The 26,296-nt window shown below is 35.0% G+C and overlaps 2 long non-coding RNA genes across 4 annotated transcripts in view; both read right to left on the minus strand.

Moving 5' to 3' along the window:
• Positions 1-26,296, minus strand: part of LOC143678914 (uncharacterized) — a 91,974-nt gene that overhangs the window by 33,847 nt on the left and 31,831 nt on the right. Inside the window, exon 5 of one of the 3 annotated variants that reach the window (XR_013173472.1) lies at positions 23,808-23,898. The exons of 1 other annotated variant lie outside the window; for it this stretch is intronic. This is a non-coding gene — a long non-coding RNA (uncharacterized LOC143678914). Of the gene's footprint in view, positions 1-23,807; positions 23,899-26,296 lie in introns of those variants that run through there. One more of the 3 variants, XR_013173474.1, reaches the window with a different exon arrangement.
• On the minus strand, positions 1,354-6,789 carry LOC143678913 (uncharacterized). Its single transcript, XR_013173470.1, has 3 exons — positions 6,620-6,789; positions 1,573-1,704; positions 1,354-1,446 (listed from the first exon to the last, which is right to left on the minus strand). It is a non-coding gene; the product is annotated as an uncharacterized LOC143678913 (long non-coding RNA).

Genomic DNA, 26,296 nt, shown 5'->3' on the forward strand with positions numbered 1-26,296 from the left:
ATGGAATTATATTTAAAATCAGAATTATCAATGCATACAATTTTGATGAAGCTCAGTGTCCTTATGTTTAGTGAAATAAACTAATCTTAAAAGGTTACCTAACTATATGATTCCATTCACACAACCTCCTCAAAATGTCAAAACTAGAGTAATAGAGAAGATCAATGGTTACCAGGGGTTTGGAATGAGGGTAATATTTCACTGTAAAGGAATAGCTTGAGGGAGTTGTGGGGGTTATGGATGGAACTATTCTATGTGTTGATAATAATGGTGGTGGTATGTTACGTAGAATTGTGCAATGACAACATGCAAATTTTACAGTAAAATTTGAAGAATCAAAAATTGATAGCACTTACACTTTAAAAGATGATTTTCCTTCAATGTTTGCATGAAGTATAATCATATACTTCAGTTATTTATTTCTTCACTGAAATAAAACTCCAGGAAAAAACAAAACAAACAAAAACTCCAGCAGATGACAAATGTTAGCACAATGGAAATTCTTAAAGGGAAGAAACACAAGAGCCCAAATGAGGAAGAACCTAGCAGAGTGATGCTAGGACTGTCCAGACAAAAAACCCTGAGTACCAGAAGGAAATAGTATCTGTATACTAGTATCTTAATGGTAAATGTAGATATAAGTGTATTCAGTAATATATACCACTAGTCTGAGAGATCCATCCTTGCTCTCATCTCATGTCTGTATTTCTTCTTAAAAGTAACATTTTATTCTTACATTCTTCCTATACCACTGATTCTCTTAGAGGACAAAGACAATGGCTGATAATATGACAAGACAAATATGAGATTTTATGATATCAAATCAGTGTCTTGTCTATACGATAATTTCCTTTGAGTTAGGTTAATATAAATCAGTCTCAAAAGACTACTTTGTTGATGTGAAATAAAATAAGTTTTTAAATCTGAACCACAAAAGATCTTACTGTGGACCATGTGGACCTCACTGTGAAATGGTTACATAGGCAGGAATGATCAATATTAAACTTGATATTTAATATAGCATAAAAGTTGACGCTATGCCCCTTTTGTATCTCAAAATACATTAAAATCATTTTCTCATGCTTGAAAGTAAAAAACGGGGGAATTATGCTGGAGTCGGTATGAAGTACCAGAAAACAAGTCTTGTTTTTGCATTAAGATAAAATGGGAATAGGAATAACATTTACATCTAAGTTTGTTGTGAACATTAAGTATGTTAATACATTTAAAACACTTATAACAGTACATAGTAAAGATCACGTTTCAACTGTATCAATAATTAATATTATTGTTGTAAAAGAATAATTTTCAACAAGTTTATATAACACTAGTACAAATATATAATGATCATGTGTCAAAGATTTATTTAACTCATTAATGAGGAAATCAGCAGTCTGGTAAAACTAATTCAAAAAGCATTTGAGGAACAGAGATGATCAGAAAACACTGTTGGAATAAAAGTAAAAAAAAAAAAAGATGGATTAATGTTTGTATTAGTTAGGGTTCTCTAGAGAAACAGAATCAACAGAAAACACTCGCAAGTATAAAATTCATAAAAGTGTCTCACGTAACTGTGGGAACACAGATTGCAAAATCCGCAGTGCAGGCTGTGAAGTCAACAATTCCGATGGAGGTTCTGGACAAACTACACAGGAGAGGCTTGCCAGCTGAGGAAGGAAGAGAGTCTGTCTCTTCTGAATCCTCCTTAAAAGGTTTCCAGTGATTAGATAAAGCATCACTCATTGCAGAAGACACTCCCCTTGGCTGAGTACAAATGAAATCAGCTGTGGATGCAGCTGACATGATCATGGTTTAATTCTATGAAATGTCTTCATCGCAACAGACAAGCCAAACCTTGCCCAACCAGACAAACAGGAACCACCACTTGTCCAAGTTGACACATGAACCTGATCATGACAGTCCACCCCTTGTCAACCTGACAGCTATACATATCACCTTAAACCATACCTAAGTTCTAAATAAAAACCAATAAAACACACGTTTTTTTCTTTCACCTAACAATACTTAACTGTCCTGCATATAACTGGAAACACATTAAATCTTTCCAGAATATGTTGCAAGTTCTTGTGTAATATTCATTCTTAAACTTGATATCTTAAAACTTAAATTGCATAACACAAACAAAACAGCATTACAATCCTTGTTTCTGTAACGGACCACGTGGGCATAGTTCATATTTATCACTACCTCCTTACACTACTCATTCCATGTTCCCTTTACCCTTAGCAAGCACTTCAGCTGGCCGTGGTCCTTTGCCTGGTGGGGTGACCCAAACCTTCATTCCTGAAGTTTCAGAGCCATTGGTAGTCCTGACTGGATTGGGTTGTTGCAGTTTCCATTGATTTTAATCACAGGGCATGGTAGTACTAAAAGATGCCAAAGGGGATCTCCTATATTCCAAGAGAGCTCTTCTTTACCTCCATTGTGTAGTTGCAGTCAAATTTCCCCCTGATGGTCAGGGTCAATCACCCCAGCCAAAATTTAGCCCCCTTATTGGCTTGTTGATCCAGGGGAATGAGTAGCCCAAAGTGACCATATTAAGGTGGTAGTCTTAGATTCCAGTTCAATGGAATCATCGTTGTTTCTCTTGGTGGAAACATTCCCTCTTTTGGAACTAAAACCTATAGACCAGCAAAGCTCAGGGTCGCAATGACAGGAAGCAAAAATTTTCCTAGTGGATCACTAGGGGTAATAGTGAGTGGTACCACTCCCATTTGCACCCCTTGGTTCCTGGACCCATGGATCTTGGTTATGGGAGAAACACCACCATACAGCAGACACTGATGCAGAGCATATGCAGCTTCCTGGAGAACATTACCCCAGCACTTCAAGGTATTGCCACCTAGTTGGCACTGTAATTGAGTTTTCAAAAGAACATTTCACCATTGTATCAATCCAGCTGCTTCTGGATGATGGGGGACATGGTAAGGCCAGAGAATTCCATGAACATGGAATTTGCACTTCATTTGCTGTGAAGTGTGTTCCTTAATCAGAAGCAATGCTGAATGGCATACCATGATGATGGATAAGGCAGTCTGTAAGCCCATGGATGGTAGTTTTGGCAGAAGCACTGGATGCAGGAAAAGCAAACCCATATCCAGAGCATGTGTCTATTCCAGTTAGAACAAAATGCTGCCCCTTCCATGAAGGGAGTGGTCGAATGTAATCAATCTGTCACCATGTAGCTGGCTGGTCACCTCGGGGAATGCTACCATATTGGGGGCTGAGTATGGGTCTCTGCTGCTGGCAGATTGGGCACTCAGCAGTGGCTATAGTCAAGTCAGCCTTGGTGAGTGAAAGCCCATGTTACTGAGCCCATGCATAACCTCCATCCCTACCACATGACCACTTTGTTCATGAGCCCATTAGGCAATGACAGGAGTTGCTGGGGAAAGAGGCTGAATGGGTCATTTTATCCAGTTGATTATTAGAACCTGCCTCTGCTTAAGACACCTCTGGTGTGCATTCACATGGGATGCAAATATGTTCATGTGTTTAGCCCACTCAGAAAGGTCTGTCCACATACTTCTTTCCCAGACGTCTTTGTCACCAATTTTCCAATTATGGTCTTTCCAAGTCCTTCACTATCCAGCCAAACCATTAGCAACAGCCCATGAGTCAGTATACAAATTCACCTCTGGCCAGTTCTCCTTCCAAGCAAAATGAACAATCAGGTGCAGTTCTTGAAGATTTGCCCACTGGGAGGATTTCCCCTCACCACTGTCCTTCTAGGACATCCCAGAAAGGGGTTGTGCTGCAGCTGTCCACTTTTGTGTGGCACCTGCATATTGTGCTGAACCATCTGTAAACCAGGCCCGGGTTTTCTCTTCCTCAATCAATTCACTGTAAGGAACTCCTCAAGAGGCTGTAGCTCTGGTCTGGGAAAGAGAAGGTAATGTGGCAGAAGCAGAGACCATGGGCATTTGGGCCACTTCCTCATGTAACTTACTTGTTCCTTCAGGACTTGCTCTGGCCCTGTCTTGTATATTTCATTTCTATTTTACAATAGAGTGCTGCTGTGCATGCCCAACTCCATGACTTGGTGGGTCAAACAACACCCAGCTCATGATAGGTAACTCAGGTCTCATGGTAACTTGGTGGCCCATGGTGAAGTGTCCAGTCTCTACTAAAGCCCAGTAGCAGGCCAAAGCTGTTTCTCAAAAGCAAAGTAGTTATGTGCACAGATGGTAAGGCTTTGCTCCAAAATCCTAAGGATCTGCATTGTGATTCTCCTATAGGGGCCTGCCAAAGGCTCCAAACAGCATCTCTAATTGGCACTGACCCTTACAGAAGCATTTGATCTGCTGCATCATATGGCCCGAGTGGCAGAGTAGCTTGTACAACAGCCCAAACCTGTCACAGAGCCTCTTCTTGCTCAGGTCCCCACTCGAAATTAGGAGCTTTTCTGGTCACATGATAAATGGGCCCAAGTAGCACACCCAAATGAGAAATATGCTGTCGCCAAAATCCAAAGATATGAACAAGGGGTTGTGCTTCTTTCCTGGTCATAGGAGGGGCCAGATGCAGCTTATCCTTCACCCTAGAAGGAATCTCTCAACATGCCCCATGTGACTGGACACCTCGAAATTTCACTGAGGTGGAACACCCCTGTATTTTTGTTGGATTTATCTCCCATTCTCTGACACAAATGATTTACCAGTAAGTATTCAGTAGTTGCTACTTCTTGCTCACTAGGTCAAATCAACATGATATCATCAATATAATGGACCAGTGTGATATCTTGTGGGAGAGAGAAATGGTCAAGTCCGCTGAATCTTCATGAAGCAGGAAGCCAGGAGAAGAAGCTAGCAGATGAGGCTGTGTTCACCATATGCTCTTTCAGATGAGAGAGGAGCCCTGACTCTGTTTGTCATGTGCCTTTACAGATGAGATAGAAACTCTGTGTTCACCATGTGCCCTTCCACTTGAGTAAGAAACCTTGAAATTCACTGGGCTTCTTGAACCAAGGTCTCTTTCCATGGACGCCTTCTATTGGACGTTTCTATAGACTTGTTTTAATTGGGGCATTTTCTCTGCCTTTCAACTATAAACTAGTAACTTATTAAATTTCCCTTTTTAAAAGCCATTCCATTTCTGGTATATTACATCCAGCAGCTAGCAAACTAGAACAGTACCCTGTAATTTACAAGACAATGCCACAAATTTCTGCAAGTCATGTAATTTTAACTTGTGCTTTGAGTTGCTGTCTATTATAATAGCACATATACCCTGTCTTTGGTGATTAAGCTCTGCCACCTGGTTTCTGCCAACTCGGGATCACATCATCTCCATTGTGGTTAAGGATTCCAGATCAGTGACAGCAGTTCCTACAGTAATATCTGACCTACAGAGAAGTGCAACCACAGAGCTCTTCAGGGATGATGACGCTAGTCATACAAATTCATTTCTCACTGTTCTGGTAAAAGGTGCATCCTCTGGACATTCCAAGGGTGTAAGTGCAGATTTTGCATGATAAATGCACCCTAATATTCCAATCTCTCTAAAACCTCTGTGTCCCCTCATCTACATTATACCAGGACAGTTCTGGCATTTCAACCTCAGGTAATGTCAGCCACCTTTTGATGCATGTTTCAACCAACCATCCAAACAAACTGTTAATATCTTTTCTAACCCCTCGAGCTATAACATTGAATTCAAAATCTCTGCTTAGTGGGCCCATATCAATAAATTCAGCCTGATTCAGCCTTATATTCCCCCACCATTATCCCACATCCTTAAAATCCATGGCCTCATATATTCCCCTGATTCTGTCTATAAAAATCAGAAAACTCACACTGTTCTTTTGGAGTATAATGCACCTCCTCATGTGCAATACTCTGTACCTCACCTTTACGGGCCTGTTGGGACTTCAGTCTAGTTATATGTATGGAAGAAATGAGGGGTGGTGGGGTGGGTCATGAAAAGAATTACAAATATCTTCCAAGTCATCTGTTTCAGGGCCTTCATTTGCAGTTTCATCTGGTGAAATAGGATTGATCACTCTAGAGCTAATCCCTTGAGGAGGAGGTTGGGTGGCCAACTCCTCAAGGCAGGCTGGAGGTGGGTGGCTATGTCCTCAGGGCAGACTATTACAGGGTTATCTAGAGAAGACTTAGCATGGTCTAGGGTTTCAACCTCACCCCTGATATCATTATCAATCCACATGTCACCATCCCATTTTCCAGGGTCCCACTCCTTTCCAATCAATGCCCTCACTTTAACAGCAACACTATGCAAGATTGAGATTTCAGTTTATGTTGTAAAGTTGCTCCTCTAACAATAAGATTCTGAGTTTGATTTTCAGAGATCTCAGGTCTACAGCTACAGGAAATAAGATTTTCCTTCAGTATACTCATAGAAACTTCTAGATCTGTCAGATGATGCTTAAGCTTATTGTTTGAAGCCTTGAGTTCATCCCTTTCACTCCTTAATGTACCCAATGCATCTAACAACAATCAGCCAACATCTATATACCTCTTAGTTCCATAAAACTCCATAAAGGTATAAAAAACATTATCCCCCAGAGTTTGATTTTGTATAAGCAAAGCATTAGGAGAATCAAATAGTGATATTTTGACTATCTCTTTTGCCAACTCACTCTATGGATTGGAAGTGTCATTCTGATTATGGGAATCAGAGTCTTTAGTGCCTTTGAGTTCAGTCAGAGTAGAAAAACATTCATAAAAACCCATCTTTAAGATCTTAAGAACCACTCCTGATGATGTTGTATTAGTTAGGATCCTCTGAAGAAACTGAATCGACGGGAAACAATCCCAAATATAAAATTGATGAAAGTGTCTCATGTAACTGTGGAAACACAGAATCCAAAATCCGCAGACTGTGATGTCGATTCTGATGGAATGTCTAGATGAACTCCATTGGAGAGTCTTGTCAGCTGAGGTAGGAAGAGAGTCTGTCTCTTCTGAATTCTCCTTAAAAGGCTTCCAGTGATTAGATTGAGCATCACTCGTTGCAGAAGATATTTCCCTTGGCTGCTTAGAAATGGAAGCAGCTGTGGATGCGGCTGACATGATCATGATTTAATTCTATGAGATGTCCTCATTGCAACAGACAGGCCAGCACTTGCCCAATCAGACAAACAGGTACCACCAATTGGTCAAGTTGACATAAGAACCTGACCATGACAATGTCCTATAGGGCAGTAAAACTGCTTCTTTAGAAGTTGCCCTTTTTGATTGCTAGAAGTCAAACTTTTGTCATGCTACTGATGTTCTCTTTACTGCACAAATATCAAATTAAGATATCCATTCAAAGTTCAGTTACATAATCTTAAGAGGGTTTTAGACAATATCTCATTTTGATAAACCCTTTTGTGAAAGGATACGCAACCATTATGCTGCCTTATTTTCATGTTTTGTTTAATATTATGTAACACTATCTTAAACATATTCATATTCTGACTTCAATACTTACTAGCAATGGGTCCCTGGTCAAGGTGCTTAAATATTATCTAAAAAAAACATTGCTAATAATTTTTCTGTAGTAAGAAAAATAACCTAAAGCCTAGGGCCTTATTTATATTTAGTATAAATTAAATGTTAGCTACAATTACCTATAGACATTTCAAAACTTTATGCAGCATGATTTTACATAGTTTTTCATTTTGTTTTGTTTTGTTTTAGTTTCCTGACTTCTAATGCAAATACCATGCAAAGTACTGTCTAAAACTATGATAATTTATTGCCTCACACTTTTGAGATTAAGAGAAGCTCAAAGTCAAGGCATCATCAGGGCTATGCTTTTTCCCAGGAGACTCTGGTGTTCTGGAGCTGGCTGTCGGTGATCCTTGATCCTTTGCTTCTCTCTCACATGGTAGTACACATAGCAGCTTCTCTTGCTTTCTCAGTTTTGTTGACTTCTAGCTTCTGACTGCTCTCTGCGGCTTTCTCTCTATGTGTCTTAATTTCATTCTGCTTAAAAAGGACTCCAATAATAGGCTTAAGATCCATTTTAGTTCGGCTGGGCCACACCTTAACTGAACTGAAACCTCATCAAAAGGTCCTATTTACAATGGATTCACATCCACAGGAGGGCATTGAGATTAAGGACATGCTTTGTGGGTTACATAGCTCCATCCACCATAGTTTTGGTATATGACACCAAGGTATAGGGCACAATAATATTTTTGAATGTGGAGCATATTTATTCAGTTTGCAGAATGAACTAAATCGAAAATAAGAGAAAAGAAACTTAAATATACATAATTTCATTTGACTAGTTAAAAGACCAGAGTCTTAAAGATATGCTCTCTGTTTACAGTTTGCATAATTTTCCTATAAACACTTTTAAGTGAATAGCTTCTTTGTTTATCATTGAGATAACTTTTGCAGGTCTGTGGAATAAAACAAAAAGGCCAAAACAGTTTATCTAACTTCAATATCTGAAAAGTTACATATTTCCTTTACTGATAAAGAAATAAACAAGATATAAATAGGAAGTGATGTATATTTTTGTCTCCTTACCTTCCAGGAAAGGTTTCATCCCTAATTCACCATTTTCATCTACCAATAGCCAGAATATCCAGAGTAGCCTTTAATTCCCTCCTCTTTCTATGCCCTCTTAATCAATCACAGATTTAATCATTTTAGGTTTGCCTATCATATCTGTGCTTCCAATGTGTCCGTGAGAGATTCTGATTAGCTTATACCTTCACTACAAAAAACTTCACGACTGTAGAAAAAGTGCTTTCTCCTGTTAAAAGTAAACAAACAAGCTCTTACTAGGTTGTTTTAAAATACAAGATCCTGATAAAATTATTCAAGTATATTTATCTTAACTAGAGCTTTGTTTGCATGTGTTTTGCTCTTGTGTTTTTTTTTAAATCTGTATCCTAATAACCATTCAACATCAAATTTGAAGGTGAAAGAAATTTCATCCTTTGTAAATGTACTAAAGAAAACATCATGGTCTGATGTATCCTGTCAGACTGGTTGGTAAACTGTCCATCATATCAAATCTTCTCATAAAATTAGTGTTTGCCATTTAAGATTGCCACATGTGCATCAACAGGAAAACAGCCTGTTCTAATTCTCCAACATCGCCTTTTAGTGCATCTCACACACCATTGAGATAATTAATAATTATAAATAGATAATTGATCTTCTTAACCTGAAGTGCATGTAAGGGGATTAAATCACTTCAATAAGTATTAAATATGGTTAATGATATGCAAATACTAAATTTGATTCCTTTGAAGCTTCAGATAACAAAATTAAAAATCCTTTCAGAACGGTCATTGAAAAATACATTTGTTTCATACACCAGAAATGTGTGCAACTTTTCTTCATGAATTATGCATACAGATAGTTAATCACAAGCCATTATATTTTATGAAGCTCTGTAAATAGTATCTTCACAGTCATGTTATGTGAACAAAATTATCAGAATATTGGATTGTGATTCAATGAATCCTCTTCTGTTGCTCTTTAAGTTTTAAATATTATCCAATTATTTAATATTTATACTTTAAGGAAAAATAATTATGTATGGTAAATTTTTATTTGTAATCAAATATATTATTGCTGCCTGTATTAATATGTCTGTGACTATGAAATTTAATTCAAAAGTTATGATCATCTTTCCATTTGGGACCACTGAATTAATTGTGATTTAAAGATAGTAGAAATAATTTTTAGCTTTTATTTAACTCAAGAAAGAAGCATACCACCAAATCATTTTGTATTCTGATTCTGATGAAATAGCCAGGTATTTGTTAATATGCTCCCAAATGCAGAAGTAAGCTAAAATGATATATTTTGGGGTTATTTTCCAAACGTTTTGTGCTATGTTGGTAGGAAAAATCATCCAGATTTTCCACGCTGTATCCATGGCCTTTACAGAAACACTCCATGTTTCTTCCATAAAGAGAAGGCACTATGCTTATCTTTTGAATCTTGCGATCTGCTCTGCCCCAAAAAGAATGCCATAGAAATAGTACGATCCCTATTGCCAAACTAAGCCTTAAGAGGTTTAGTGAAGTTCTACCTCCTCCTCAAGCCTTCTGATTCCACTGTGAGAATAAGATCACAGAAACCTTCTGGAGGGTGATTGTCATAAGGAACAAACCAAGCCATTCCAGCCATGGTTATTCTAGACGTGTGAGTGAGTCCTGCAAGGGCCAGGACAACTGCCCTACAAACTGAGCAGGATCAGCCGGACAGTCTGGTTGACCTGTAGATTTGTAGGGATAAGAGAAGGCTGTTGATTTAAAGCCATTAAGTATTGGATTTACTACATGGCATGTTATGGTAATAGATCCCGAGACATACTTAAAATTAGTAACTCATTCACTCAAGGATATTTAATATTAAGAACATAAAAATTATAATCCTTGTTTTTCTTTTATTCAGCCATTATATCAACTAGTGCTATAATTATCAACATTTCAGAAGGGAGGAGAGAGTGTAAATATTCTAAATCCTCATCTCATAAAGATTAGTCAATAGATAAAATACAAAAATAATAAATCAAACAGTAACATGCACATATGTCCTAGAGAAAGGAGTTTAACCCTAAAAGGAAAACAAAAACAGAAATTGCCTCTAAGAAATAGAAAAAAGAAAGATAAACTGAGGCACTTTTTTTGTCCTAAGCCATTCTTTACTATTTTTTTTGTCATAAGCCGTTCTGTACTACTTTAAATACTATCAAGAGCAGCTTATAGTATTTAAAAAAAGGAAAAGTTGCTAATCTAATCCATTAAAACTACATATTACTCCATAAACATTAAAAAGTTTTAGTGATAGAGTAGAATATTTATGATATATTGTCAAATGGATCAAAGTGGTTAAAACAGTTTACATATGACACAGGTTTCATAAAATGATATGTATGCATGAAATGAATAGCAATTCACGTCATATAGCATGAAGAAATATAATTAAATATCAAAAGTTATCAGTAATTATCAGTTATCCTCTCAATTCTTATTTAAGAAATAATGCTGCTTAAATTGAAATAAAGATAAATAAAATATAAACATGATATGATGTTTTAAATAGTCGATTATTTCTGTTTCCTTAACTTTAATACCTTACAAACCTTCTTTTCATGGCCCTGAATTTGCAGCTCATCCAACCCTGTTTTCAAAATTCTTTTTATCAAATATAGTGTAATTGTGGCAATATGAAGAGAAAGCTCTGAAGATAACTTATCATGATTACCATATTATTTTCTAAGTGCAAAAGGCATTCTCATAAGTGGATAAAGAGAGTTAAGGAACTGGTGGTCTGTGTTGTTTCAGATTTTATTTCAAAGTTTTTTGAGTGATGAGACTAACACAAATATCCAGCCAATGGAGAACGCAGGAAGGGTCAGCTTTGCTAGATCGAGGGACCTGGAGTAAGAAAGGGCGCCGGCTGGGCTTAACCAGCCTGGGATCCTGTGAGATTCTTTGGAGGAGGGAGGGGTGAAAAACTCATGGGAGTCCTGGGCTTCTGGCTTTACTGTGACCCAGAGGTCTAAGGCCATTTCAAACTATAGGGCGCCAAAGCAGAGGTGGCAACGGCCATTTTGTTTTCACCCAAAACATAAGGGGGTGTAGGTCTACTATTTGCACTTACATCTAGGGAAAGACTAACTGAGGTGTTTGCTCGAAAGGAAGCTTAAAACTAAGCCAGGCAGGACGACAAGGCACCAAATATAATTTATTTTCTGACATTACATAACGGGCGTTTATATTATGTGTCAACATGGTGTTTTTATGTTAAATTACAGAGTTCTTATTCCTCTCCTGAAATTTCTTCATCAAAATTCCCAGCAGTTCCTTTTATCTATGGTATGGACACATGAATATAACATAGGGATTGAAAATAAATACATAATAAGGGGGAAATGTTAAAATAAATTGGGTAGAGGGAGATACTAGTGGTCAATGAGAGGGAGGAGTAAGGGGTATAGTATGTATGGGTTTTTCCTGTTTTCTTTTTATTTCTTTTTCTGGAGTGATGTAAATGTTTGGAGAAATGATCATGGTGATGAATATACAGTTATGTGATGATATTGTGAGCCATCGATTGCACACCAAGTATGGAATGTTCATACATTAGGATGCTCATACTGTATGTTGACTGACTTTATTAATAAAAATAATAAAGAAATTCCCAGCAGTCACAAATTTGTGATCATTTAATTGTTCTCCATATTGGAAACAATTCTGGAAGTATTCACCTAGCAATTTGACTTTTGTAGGCAAATAATATTTCAATTACCAGTATCAATTCAGTTCAAATTCAATTTTCTCTATTTTTTAATGACACTTTTCAGTATGTGGCATATTACTGCATATTTATTTGCTTATTGTTTGTCTCTCCCACTGGAATGAATGCTATATGAAAGCAGGGACATTTTATCTTTTATTCATTGCTGTTTCCCCAATATGTAGATACATGATTAGCAATTGTTGGTACCCAATAAGAACCATTAAAACAATTAACCAGTTGAATTAAGTTCAATTCAATGACAGCTATAACTTCTTGCAAGCACTTAATGAGTGCTACCTGATCTCTACTCTCAAGAGCTTTGAGAATCAAGTGAAGAAGGTAGATACACTCGATAAGAGTTAATCTGCACTGTATATATAGAGGAGGAATATGTAAACTAATAAAAGGATAAGTGCCTTTTATTAGGCAGATAATAAAAAAATCATTTTTGAGATTGATGCTAAAGAATAAAACTCTGAAAAGCATTCCAGACAGAAATAAACAAAGGTTAAAGTCATGTTTTTTGAGAGATGTGGTATGCTGAGCAAATAACAGAGTTTTACTGTATAATAAAGATGGTAATAAGATGTATGTTTGAAAGATATATGGAGGTCAAATTAACAAAAGATGGATACTTTTAGTGAGACGTTTGGGCTTTTTTATACAAGAGAAAAATGCTATTAAAACTCTTTCAACAGTGGTATAACTTGGTCAGAACTATGTTTATAAAACTGATTCTCTTAACAGTAAAACAGATTGGCTTGGAACTGAAGAGAATATGAACACAAACACCAGTCAGGAGACAATTGCTTTAGTCTGGTGGAAGAAAATGAGAACTGGAGTTAGAATAGTGACTATAGGATAGAGAGAAAAAAAACAATTTGGAGGTATTATCAAAAGTACAATTTCATATATTTGGTATGAGAGAGAGAGGATTGAAAAGTGCCTCCAGAGCCCTAGGCAACTGGGTAGGAAGTTGAAGTTGTAAACCTAGGAGAAGCAAGTTTAAACATGCTGGATTTATGCTACTTATGCATATATATTGAGAGATATAGATTTCTCCTTCAATTAAAAATAGAATCATTCAATAAATATTTAGTTAGGTTCACTGTGTCAGGTACGGTTTTAAGTACGAGGGATACAATGATAGGTTTAATATTATCCTTTTCTGAGTGATAGATACTCACTTAAATTGCCTTATTTTGAAAAAGGGGTTATTTTTACAATTAATATAGAACTGATTGATTATAACTGTTGAAAAAGGTAACATTTTCAAATAATTTTAGAGAGAAATAACCAGCAAATGCTCTTCACAACACCCAGGAGGTTAATAAGATGGTTAAACAAGGATTCAACTCCTTTATGGCACATTTTATAATTGCAAGTTTAGATATTTGGTGAATTCTCTAATTCTCTCATGGTTGAGTAAAATTGATGCTGCTTTGAAAGATTCCATTTCTACGTTTTTGAAAATATTATATTTCTATATACAGACAAATGTGATTCCTTGTTTTATTAATCAGGGAATTTAAATTGTAATAAACTTATTACTACCAATTTTTAGCTCTTTTTTACTGAGTTTTTCCAGTCTAGATCTGAGGTATCAGTTGAAAACACTGAGAAAGTGATTAGAAGCAAGATAATTCTCTAGGAACATTGAGCAATTGGGGTTTCGTTTTGTTATACAATGTACATTCTCTCAAAAATACAATCTGAGATAATTCTAACAATTTTTCAAATAAGAACTATGATGGTGTTACATTTCATTATGTGTTGCTATAGTTAAATTGCCTCAGATACTTGAATTTGTTTACAGGTGACTTTTTTCTCTCATACAAGTTACGTACTGAGCAGAAACTTCATGAATGGCTATAATTTTCTGTCACTTAATTCCAAAGGCTGTCAAAAACTATCAAATAATTATAAATAAACAGAATTTAAAAATTTGGTATTTGAATTAAATTTATAAATTATGTAATTTTTCAAAATAAATATTCACATTTATTATTGACCACTCAATCAAAGTTGGAGAGATAGCAATTTGAACTTTCTGACCAGTTATGAAAATATTTCACTGGCTTTTTTTAGGAAATTAAATATCCAATAAATGAAATCTAGGAGACCTTCTGTACAAATAAAATTTATTTCTTCAAAAATTTATATCCACAATTGCTTCTTTGACAGATTACTGCAACTTATAGATATAAAATGGATCAAGATAATATAATGCAGTATTTTCTCCTTTTAATCTGTTTAGTTTTTGAAAATAAATTAAGTACTACTTAATTAAATGGTGCTTAATTTTCTTAATGTGTTAAAATGCATTAATGGATTACGTATAGAAATATAACACTTTAAAGAAACTAATGTTTAGTGTCTGTTGAGAGAGTGGTTTGATAATTACATATATTTGAAATGTGCATAAGGGGAAGAAAGTGAAAAGTTATAAAAACTTAGAATGAGCTAGTTAAATACTGAGAATCATTTTAAGTCTTTCAGGTATTTGATAAGTTGTAAAAATCTTTTTTAATAAGGAGTCAGTAAAAGTGTGAAATAGCTGCTTAAGAATCTTAAAACTTAGCTGACAACTATTTCTTTATTCATATATTCAAGTTTAGTTTATTCTCCAGATTTACTTAAGAATTTTTCCAACCTGTTCTTCACAGATCAACAGAATTGTTCAATTAAAATCTTCTCGGTGGTTTCTCATGACAATTAGACTAAAATCCAAATATCTCATTACATCCTCTAAGGTCCTCTTGATTTGTAGCCTGTTTAGCATTCTGACTTCATTTTTCTTTTTACAACTCAACCAATGGTTTTGTTGCTTCTAGCCACGTGCATAGAAAGTGAGGCCAATTTTCAGTTTCTTGTCCAATGTTACCATACGTACCAGTGAATTTTTATAAACCAATTTATCCTCATAACTAGTTTGATTTTCATAACAAACAGTACTTGTAAAACATTATTTCAAGACCTTTGTTTTGCTGTGCTCAACAATCCTGATGCATTATTTCACAAATAATTTCAACCAATTCCGTCTTGATGATACATCTTAATCCACATTTCCTTGTCTCCATAACCCTTTCCTTCCTTGCCTATTTTGCAGCATCACAAAGACTCTGGCAAGGTCCACTGAGGTCTCTGTAAGATTAATAGACTGAGATTTGCTTGACTCACTAGATTTCATGTTGGTATTTGAGGAGGCATCTGGGCACTCCACTAAGATCCAGCTGAAACTGCTGCCATATTGCAAAAAAGAAAATTTACTCTGAAGCTACATGCTCTTGTGGTCCCCCTGGTGTCTCCCTCTCAGATGTCTCTCTGTTTCTGGGGAAGCTGGATAGTAAGGTACGTCTGAGTTCCAATTTCTTTTCGCAGAGCTCTCTATTTGGTCTCCAAGAAATGAGGATCCACCTTTAAGGGATTCTTTGATTACCTGAGCAGACTTAAAATATATTATTTTATTGATAATACCCCACATTGTTATTCTTTTATTGGGGAATTATAGCTTGACTGTGATGGTTAAATACTTTAACAGATTGAAGTTTAGATTCTGGAAATATACAAACTCTTTATCTAAATGCCCATAGAAGTTACCCTGTAAAAGCCATTTAATTCCTGTATGTTAAATTATCCATCAATTGAAGGCTGAAAATACAATTTGATATGCAGCTTTAAAGCCCCCTGAAGAAAGAATTTTGCCAATGTTCAGTTTGAGAAATTTGCCAGTAAGGAGATAGATATTTTTATTTGAAAATTCACTTCATTCATTCTAAAACAGATCAACTTTGCAAAAATATGCTAAGAAAAGAGCATCTGTAATTTTTTTGTGTGTATACTGTTTGCTTGGAAATGTTTGAAAATAATTTTGAATTTTTATCTTTTATTACATTTTAAGATCAATTTTGGTATATTTATGGTATGAGATTGATTTCCAGAAATAGAACTACAATTCATTTTACTGTTTGACAGAAAATGGAACTAAGTTATTAATTTCCAGGAAACAACTCTCATATTGCCTAAAACATAGCTGCATATGATTTACTAACTTTCAAGCAAAATTTGGGGAATAATAAAGAAACCTAAGTACAATTTATGTTACTCGTACTAAAGGTGATCATAACATAATTTTTAGTGGAAAGTATTATTTTATTTTGAAAATCTAGTATAGTGTGTAATGCAATATAGTAAAAAATCATGAGCTTTGGATATGTAGCAGTATTTTACTCACCTAGATGAACATAAAGTTGCAAAAGTAAAAACATATAATGAATATTGCTACATAGTAGGAAAGAAAACACACAAAATTTACTGATATATGAGATACCAAACCAGACACTAAACACTTTAAATGAACAAAAAACAAATGCAAACTATAATACATGTGCACATATATGCATATATGCATAATACATTTGAATAAAATTCTGATAAAGTATATGCCAATAAAAGCACATAGAGTGAGTGTAATCCCATAAGGATGTATATGAACACATAGTATATATCAGTAAATATGTTCTAAATCAAGGAGAAACACCGAATGAGTTTAAATAAATTCCTATATGGGTAAGCAATATTCTTAAAAATTTTTTAAATGAAGTAGTATAGTGATGAATTTTAATATTTTCATACATCGAGTAAAATAAATTCTTTTCTGAATTTAAATACACAGGTGGTTAAAATATGTGAATTATGCAAGCTTCATGGTATTGTATAATAATCCCTCTGTTGCTTTTGATCTATGCATTATATTAATACATTTCAATTTATAATATTAGACTCACTTCAAATCTGTCTCTCATTACTTCTGTGAACCACAGCTTCATATTTGTTTAAAGATTACTAGCAATATGCAAACGTCACGTAATTGGTGAGATGTGCTTTAACTGAGACATCAAATTTAAGGTTGATTTCAATTACTGAATCATTATAAAAATATTCCTTTTTTCTCTCTGTCATACTGGAGTAAATAGAGTGTGTTAGTTTGCTAACTGCCAGAATGCAATATACCAGAAACAGAATGGCTTTTAAAAAGGGGAATTTAATAAGTCTCCTGTGAACAGGTTTAAGGCCAAGAAACTGTCCCAATTAAAACAAGTCTATAGAAATGTCCAATTTAAGGCATCCAGGTAAAGATACCTTGGTTCAAGAAGGCCAATGAAGTTCAGGGTTTTTCTCTCAAGTAGGAGGGCACATGGTGAACACAGTCAGAGTTTCTCTCTTATCTGAAAGGCACATGGTGAACATGGTAAAATATCCATATATTTGGAGATTTGATAAATTCCTAACAATTTGACAATATTCAAATTTTTATTTATACAAAAATAAATATGCTGTATTTATATCCCGATACTAATCTGTATGATTTTAAGATATGGTATGGTGTTGTTAGTCATGGTTTGAGCTATTCTAAAAAGGCTACAGATCATAGAAGCAGCCAAATCTTCTGTTGTACTCCTCTACTCTAATACTTCTCTAAAAATATATGTGCTCAACTTTAAAAGAGTGGTTGAGCAAATATATATATATATTATATTATATTATATTATATTACATTACATTACATTACATTACATTATATTATATTATATTATATTATATTATATTATATTATATTATATTATATTATATCCATTAAATAATATAACTCATTCTTCTCCACCCCTTTACAAGCTATTCTACTCCCTCTTATTGGGCCCTTAGTTATCCTCTTGTTAACTTTCCTTGTAGCCCTCTGCCTCTTACAATGGCTGTCTAGATTTGTTCACAGGTCAATAACAGCCATGACCAACCAGCAAAATTCTGAAAACATATTCCTGCTATGACAGAAATGTGAAAGTATGCTCCTGTCACAATGAAAACATGGCTATCCACCTGTTCTGACAGAAGATGCCCAGAAACACAGTTAGTACTACCCCTGCTTGGCTCAAAGAAGTTTATCCCCTCCCACCCCAACTATACCCTTTTGACAGCTGAAAGTAGCCAAAGATAGAACACAATGCCCTTGATCCTTCTAAAAATTGTGTCAAGCCAAGCAAAGTCAATAACTTAAAACAAACCCCAGCTTCATTAATTTCTATTAGAAGAAAAAGACAGGAATGTCAGGTCTCAGAAAAAGAACTCAATAGGTAAAAGGGATTTTGGACCCAGGGGGTCCTCAGGTTCTTTTGCAGAACCAGATGTGACAGCAAGATAAGCCATCACAAGGTTTATGGTTGAAGGATGTTTGAAAGCCCCAGACATGCTGGCACTGCGCCCACCAGAGGGCCTGCTTGATAACCCTCTTTGGTACATATCGCTGCACAGCAAAGGAGAGCAGTGCATCAGAGCCTCAGCAACCAATTGGATCATAAGCCAATAAGCCCCCCCTCCAATGAAGGGACAACACTGTGGGCACCCTCCCCTCCCAGCATGACTTCTCTTTAAAAATGCAGTTCCCAGAATGAGGAGCTGGAGCCATTTCTTTCCTTTCATTGGCAGGTTTCACTGGCTCCCACCTGCCCTTTCCATCCTGCTTTCTCCCTGCTTTCTCCTCTCAATAAATCTGTTAAGCTTTGACTCACTGTCTTGTGCAGATTCCTTAATGACTCTGGACCTAACACATATTGTTGTTTTTGATATAATTTTCTCTGTATTATTTTAATACTTTAGTTTGTTTTCCATTTTTTGTTTAGTCTTTTTTGGTTTTCCTTTCTGGTTTTATGCAATGTGTATTTACCTTTGTGATGCTTCCAACTCTGCCTTTATTTCTGTGAGACTTCACTTTTCTGCTTCATTTCTTTCATACAGTTTAACAGCTTATGTTTTACCCTCTCATCTTTTTGTTACTATGAAGAAATGTCCAGTACTCTTTCTTTTTTTTTTTTGCTTAAGATGATTGCTTCAGTATTTTTCTTAAATAATTGTGCCATTTGTGTGGCAATTTTTAGCTAATCTACAGCCATATTTTTAATCTTGAGTGTTTTTCCTTGTGAATTTTCTTTACTTTTTCATCTCTTTTCTTTTCTATTTCATTGTAGTGACTTAGTAGTTGCTGTAATGACAACTTGTTGTCCCATTTGACTTATTTCTCTTTTTTGAAACAGGTGAGTTTTCGTAGTGAAGAATCAAGGCCTGTGATCCTGTTTACTAGAATTTCCCTCATGTATTAGGGTTTTGTGTGTGCATGAGCACTCTTCATCTAGCCACGATTAGCAACCTAGAGCTCTTAATAGCCAAAGTAATTCCTTTTCCTTTTGTTGTAATGATATGCTCCTAATTAGACACATAACCCATGCTTTCATTCATCCAGCTCACCAGGCAGAGCTAACAGACCAGCCAGGTCCCACAGCCAATCTTTGCCCTTAATTTATGGTACTGTAGATAAGGATGGTTGCTTTGTACTTCAGCGTGTACTGTTAACTTAAAGTGGGCTATGGAAGCTTTTTCAGGTAACTGTAGCCAATAGTATACTATTCCATATTTTATTGCCATCTTATTGGACCTTCAAAGCTTTTATAAAAATTACCTCTCTCCTACTTTGGGTTTCTGAGCTTCAAATCTTTCTTGATACCACTGAAGTTGACATTTTTGTTTCTGTTTTGTTGTTTGTCATCCCTCATTGGGTAATTTTGAAAAGAAGAAGATGAAAATGAATAGCTTTCCTCTGAAATTTTATAAATGGATATTTTCTTAGATATTTAGAATGAACAGAATATGTTTATCAGTCACTGCATTGCTTTTAAAAGTCTTACCAGACACATGATCTGACACCAATCCAGACTTGGCCTAAAAATTTTGGAGTATGTTGAGATCATCACTATGATAATGACACACTTGTAACTTCATGTTATTCCTTTTATCTTCCGTGTCTTCCCATATGCCACCATACATTTCTACCTTTCACAAACTAATTCTATTTTATCTAGTTTACTTTCCTGTGTTTACGCATTTGTTATATAGCATTAATCAGGACAGATTCTGTTCCTTCGCTCCTTTATAACTGGCATGCTGGCTAACAATAGTTAATGAATAAAAATCAACAAAATTTGCTGTTTCTTGAATTTATGCTTGTACACATCTGCACCCACATGTGCACATACTATGGTTTCATCAAATAGCAGTGCCTTCCTACTCTCTTGTTCCTACTTTGATTCTATTAAGCACATATTTTTATCACCAATCCCTTTTCTTACTTATTTGCAACTAAACTGTGGATTAATGACAAATTTAAGCATTTTCATGATCAAAATAAAATGGGAGTCCAATATAAATATATACATGAAAGCTGCAAGTGTATTTTGCTTATTTCAAGATGATTTTACTGTCCAAGTGATTTTAAATTATATTAAGAAATAAATATTTTAGGCTTCCTTTTCATTTACAAATTTGAAATGCTTTTTTTTTTGTTAGTGGTGTTTCTAGGCAGAAAAATGGAGTTTCATCAGAAGTAAATGAGTCGGCAAACATTGTGAACTCATTAGAAAATTTCAGTTTCAATAAAGCACATTATATTATGCGTAAGCCAAAAAATAAAATTTAAGCCCCAAATTCCTTTAGTAGTTATATTATCTTGGATATCATTTATGATTTTTTAAAATAACAGATATACATATGGGAACACAATAATTTTTAACAATGTATAATGTTTGAAAGTGATTTTGATATTATTTTTAGTGCTCTAGGATTTTACAAAAAGGATTGGACAAAGCAAGGGACAGGTCTTTAGGATTTAGGATCTCAAGCACCGTCTCCAGTTTTCTTACAAAGAATCATATATTGCATGTTCTGGACTATTTATGCTTAAGATGTTATTACTTACTTCTAAGAGATCTGTAGATTACAGAAAGGTGGCCAGAGGAAAATGTAGCAACAACCTAGAATTCAAATGAAAATCTGTATCTGGAAATAACAGCTGAATAAATTTTGTTTTTCTGACTCCAAATTGATAAAATCAGAGTCATTTGAATTAATTAAATAATAAGTCACACTTTTGGAAAAATGAGCAAATATGAAGTGAATGAAAACAAATAAAACTCATAGATTAAGTAATAGACTCCATTCCTTTTCTGATGCATACTGCATAACCCTAAAACAAAATGCACTGTAAATAGTAACATCCGTATTTGAGAAAGAAATGCTTCTATTTTCTGAGTTACAACATTGTGTTATCCCAAATTATAAGAGTGAGTTAGCTAGGGTAGGTTATTCTGATGAAGCAAAGAAAGCTAATGCAGTGGTGCACATAAAATGAAAGTTTATTTCTCATTTTTATACCTATTCAGATTCTTGCTTATATACCAGTTCAGGTCAGATTCCTATAGTTCAGGTTTTGATGTGTTAGAAAGAAGAACATCAAGTTGTCACCCCTTGATCCTGGAAAGGAGCAGAAGTATGAAAGAAATCTATTGGAATAATTGTCACTCAGAAGATGAGAAACACAATTAATCTTTTCTATAAAAAGATACGGAAGACAGTTACACTGGACTCGGTGCGGATTGTAGTCCTCTCACAAAGCAGATGCTTGAGTTATCATGAAAACAGGGTATGAAAAGGCCTATTAAGTCCAATGTTCCCATAACAGAAGAGAGTTGTTAATTTTCTAACAATTCAGGCCTATAATAAGTCTATAATCTGCATTTAATTTTATTTTAAGATTTAGGTTCTCTGAATAAATGAGACAATTGGACACATTTTTAAAGTTGTGAAATTTTAACAAGATGTTTTCAAAAGAAGAGACATTTCTCTACATTAATCCTTGCTTCTCCTGAAATGAAGCTTACAAAGGTCAGAAGCAGATGGAGCCTCCTGCCCCTCCTTTTGCTGTCATACCTATGGAACAGCAGGATCCCCCAAATGAAAGGACAGGAGTGATGTTCCCTATAATAAATAGCGCTATTTTGTTGCTTGACCTTTAAGACAGTCTGAAAATTTCAAGTCAGAGATCAGAGTGGAAGAGCAAATTGATGAGTAGGAACACTGTAATCTTAACTGATAACTCTTTAAAAGGTAACCAAGTCATTTCTTTGCTCCTTAGATAAGGGTAAACTTTTCAAAGAACTTTAAAAAAATCTAGTGGAGTGTAAAGAGAAGTGAACATTTTTGAGTGACCTTTTCAAGACCAGGAGTCATATTAAGACTCTTGGGGCAGTCTTGCTTCATGAGTGGCTTTCCAAATTCTGAATATATTCTCAACTGGAAATGAGAGTCATATGAGACTTATGTAAACTAAGGCTTATTGTTAAATTCAAGAGAAGATCGGGGGCAAAAAAGAACATACCTTTAAAGAGCAAAAGAGTAGAAGTCCACATAAGACAGGACCCAATCTAAATCTTAGCAAAATGCTGACTGGGTCAAAGGGAGCATTTTTAGATATAAATCTGGGAAAAAAACAACCCTGGGAGAAAAAGCAAAGCAGTAAAAATGAATTGCCTTACTTTTGGAAGTTTGACTTCAACAGAGAGGAACATGAATAAAGAGCACCTTAAAATATTCTAATTATGTTACTGTATTCTTTTGCTCTAAATCATTAAATACCTTTTATCCTCTTTACATATATCTATATATCTCTTTATCCCTATCTCTTACCTCTATTTTTGGTGTACATGGGGATATTTCTAATACTTAAATGTACATGGATTTAACTTAAAATATCATATTTATATTATTATTATAAAATTGGAAACATTAAAGGAAATGTGACACAAAAGCAGACATTACAGCTTATTTTTTATTCAGGTAAAAGAATTTAATAGAGTCACTTCTGTTTCAATGAACATTTCCTTAATTCAAATTAGCTCTTATATGACTGAAAAAAAAGGGAGAGCTAAGGCAGAAATCATGTTGCTCCATATGTGTTTCTCCAGCATACTCATGTTTTCAGGTACCAAGTGAATCAACTGATGACAAAGTACACTAAAGCAGCTGGACTCAGCAAATCCCAGGAAAACTCAGTACTCTACAGTACACCCATACAGCCCCAGGGTCTTCATTTTGCCTTCGTTAGCCCACATGTCCTTCCCAGGAAGAACTGATTGCGCTGTTATCCCTGATATTTGTGCATTTTATCCTATTTGCATAACTCAGCAGCCTCAACCCTTCTTTATATGCCATTCAAGCAAGTTACCTTCACCTTTTATACAGGTAAAGTCCTAAATTAATGGCAGTATTTCTTTATATATTAGGAATTTAACATGTTTGAGATACACTAGTAATTTTAAGAATTTCATTAGGCTAGCTATGGCTATAATTAGATCTTTGTTGCAGAATTTCTGGGATTTTAGTGGTATCTCGAATTTATTTGCCTATATGTTTGATATTTTTAGCGTGCAGATTTGTATGAGAGTGCTTTTTTTTCAAAGAATACATATATTGTGTTATTGAAGTTTGCTTGTATATAGTAATGTGATTTGCTAGGACTCTAAAATGTTACTATAATTGTTCCCTGTGATAGTTGATTATGAGTGACATTATACTTAATAAAATTAAAAGAGTGCAAAAAACATATTTCATCATATTTTTTTAATTTTTCATTTACTATACTGTAAAATTTCTATCAAAAATTCATGATAATGAAAATACTTACAAATATAAAACTAAAACATATTTCTTTTCAGTTATCTTCTCATAATTGTGTTGAATATAAAATCTTGATTCTTGACAATCAAGTTCTAATCTAGACATGAAACAGAAAGTTTGTCCTGACACTGTGTAGCCACATAAGTAGGTTAAAACTGAATTATATCTATGGATTGAAATTTGCCTCATAACATACATAAAAGTAATTTTATGCTAGAATCAACTCTACAAAATATTATGGATGCTATCAATGTATTTACAGTTATCAACATTGGCTTTTTTTCAAAATATGAGTTGTAAACATTAAAAGAGTGTAGGAGGAGAGGAAAATTGCAATTCTTTGCTTCTTTAACTACAATAAATTAAATAACTGTATAAAAGCCTCTGAATATGCTGTGGTGGTTCAATAGACAACTATTCTGAGGGAAAAACTAAAAGAGAACTGAACACAGTTTGAAGCTTCCTCTCCATCTTTCACAATCTAATGACAATATTTAAATGACAAAACTAGGCAAGCCCAATGCTATAACAAGTTTAGAGACAGTGGCGGAGCTGAGAATGCAACATTCGGTCATTTTTTGAAAGAGTTCTGACAGAAATGATCTGAACTAAATTTATTTCTTACCTCAGAAAGACATTTATTTTAAAGCAGAAAAGGAACGATACCAATTTTATAGGACTTCTACTTTTACAGAAATCTGCAGCCTCGTTTATGAGTGTAAGACCTTACCTTCCTTAATAGATCACAAAATTGTGTCAATTATTTTACTCCTAAAAAAGTCAACTGTTTGAAACCAGTAGTTTGTGGTCTTTGATTTTGTCCTCTTCTAATTCAAATGTGTAAAATTAATTGTAGATGTGAAGATAAGATAATTAGACACCTACTCTGGGACACAATGTGTACTGAAAATAAAGAGCTGGCAATTATGAAGACATAATTATCACAGTTTTACCTTTAGACTCTGGTAAATCATGTGTAAAATTTAATCTGATTCCATTAGATTTAGAAGATTTACCATAGAAGCCAGAATGGTTCAGAGCCAGTATGTTTTTCTTTGTTCCGACCATTGCTCAACTTATAATTTGCACACACAAATAAATATTTTAAAGATTGTTTCTAATGAATTTGCCATTGATTGTGTACACTTCTCTTTTATAGCTGTAAAATGAGTATTTTATTCTTTATTTTTCTTTAAGTTTTAAATCATCTGTTTCTAGAGAAATTTAACTTCTGGAGTCTCCTAGATTAATTGCTACCTTTTTTTCCCAGTGAAAAGTTAAATAGTTGTTAAGATCTCAGAAACCCATACTATAAACTAAAGGTAGGAATTCTCTCTCTCTCTTTGTTTATTTCCATCCCACGTATGCTGGTTTGAAGCTTGTTATATACCCAAGAAAATGTCATGAATTTTAATAGAGCCTATGGGTGCAGACCTATTATAAGCCTTCTGATTAGGATACTTCAATTTGACATGTAACCCACACCATTCAAGGTAGGTCTTAATCCTCTTACTGAAGTGCTTTATGTGAGGCTAAAGAACAGCAACGACAGCAAAGCTGAGAAAGCTTACAGAGGGAAAAAGCCTCCAGAGAAGGTGTGAGAGAGCATTTAAAGTCAGAAGCTAAAAGCAACGAAACTGGGAGAAAAGAACCAGCAGACCCTGGCCATGTGCCTTCCCCTGTAACAGAGGTGACCTGGACGCCAGCAGTCTGTCTTAAAGTCCAGGTATCATCCTGCTGATGTTTTAATTGGGACAGTTTCATACCTTAAGAACTGTATATTGCAAGTTAGTAATTCCCCATTGTAAAAACCTATCAATTTCTGACATACTGCATTCCAGCAGCTTTAACAGACTGAAACAGATTTTGGTATTGGGCAATGGGTTGCTGCAATTTGCAAATACCAAAAATCCTGGAACAGCATAAAAATAGAAAAGAGGAGATTATGGAGGAATTGTGAGGAACTTGACAGGAAAGGCCTGAATTGTCTTGAGGAGACTGCTGTTAAAAATATGGACTTTGAAGGTACCTCTGATGAGGTCTTAGACAGAAATGATGAATGTTTAATTGCAAACTGAAAGAAAGGCACTCCTTGTTTTAAAGTGGCAGAGAATTTGGCTAAACCGATATAGAACGGAAGGCAGGATTTGACAGTGATGAGCTTGGATACTTAGATGAAAAGGTTCTCAAATTAAATGTGGAAGGTGAGGTCTGGCTTCTCCTTGCAGCTTATATTAAAATGCAAGAGGAAAGGGATAAATTGAGAAATAAACTCTTGGGTACAAAGAAACTAGAAATTGGTAGTTAGGAAAATTTTGAGCTTTTGGGAAATGAGTTCCCAGTGAATAAAACCCCATAGGAGGATTTAACCAAACATGGAATGGCTAGTCATTTTAGTGCTAGTAAGAATTGGAGATGGAGTTATCCAGAAAGGCTTTGCCTGAAGTCTGATGTTTGATGGTTGTGACTCCTGTGTGCTGTATTTAGAACTGATG

Source organism: Tamandua tetradactyla, chromosome 4, assembly GCF_023851605.1.
Source record: "Tamandua tetradactyla isolate mTamTet1 chromosome 4, mTamTet1.pri, whole genome shotgun sequence".
In the NCBI taxonomy this organism is placed as follows: Eukaryota; Metazoa; Chordata; class Mammalia; order Pilosa; family Myrmecophagidae; genus Tamandua; species Tamandua tetradactyla.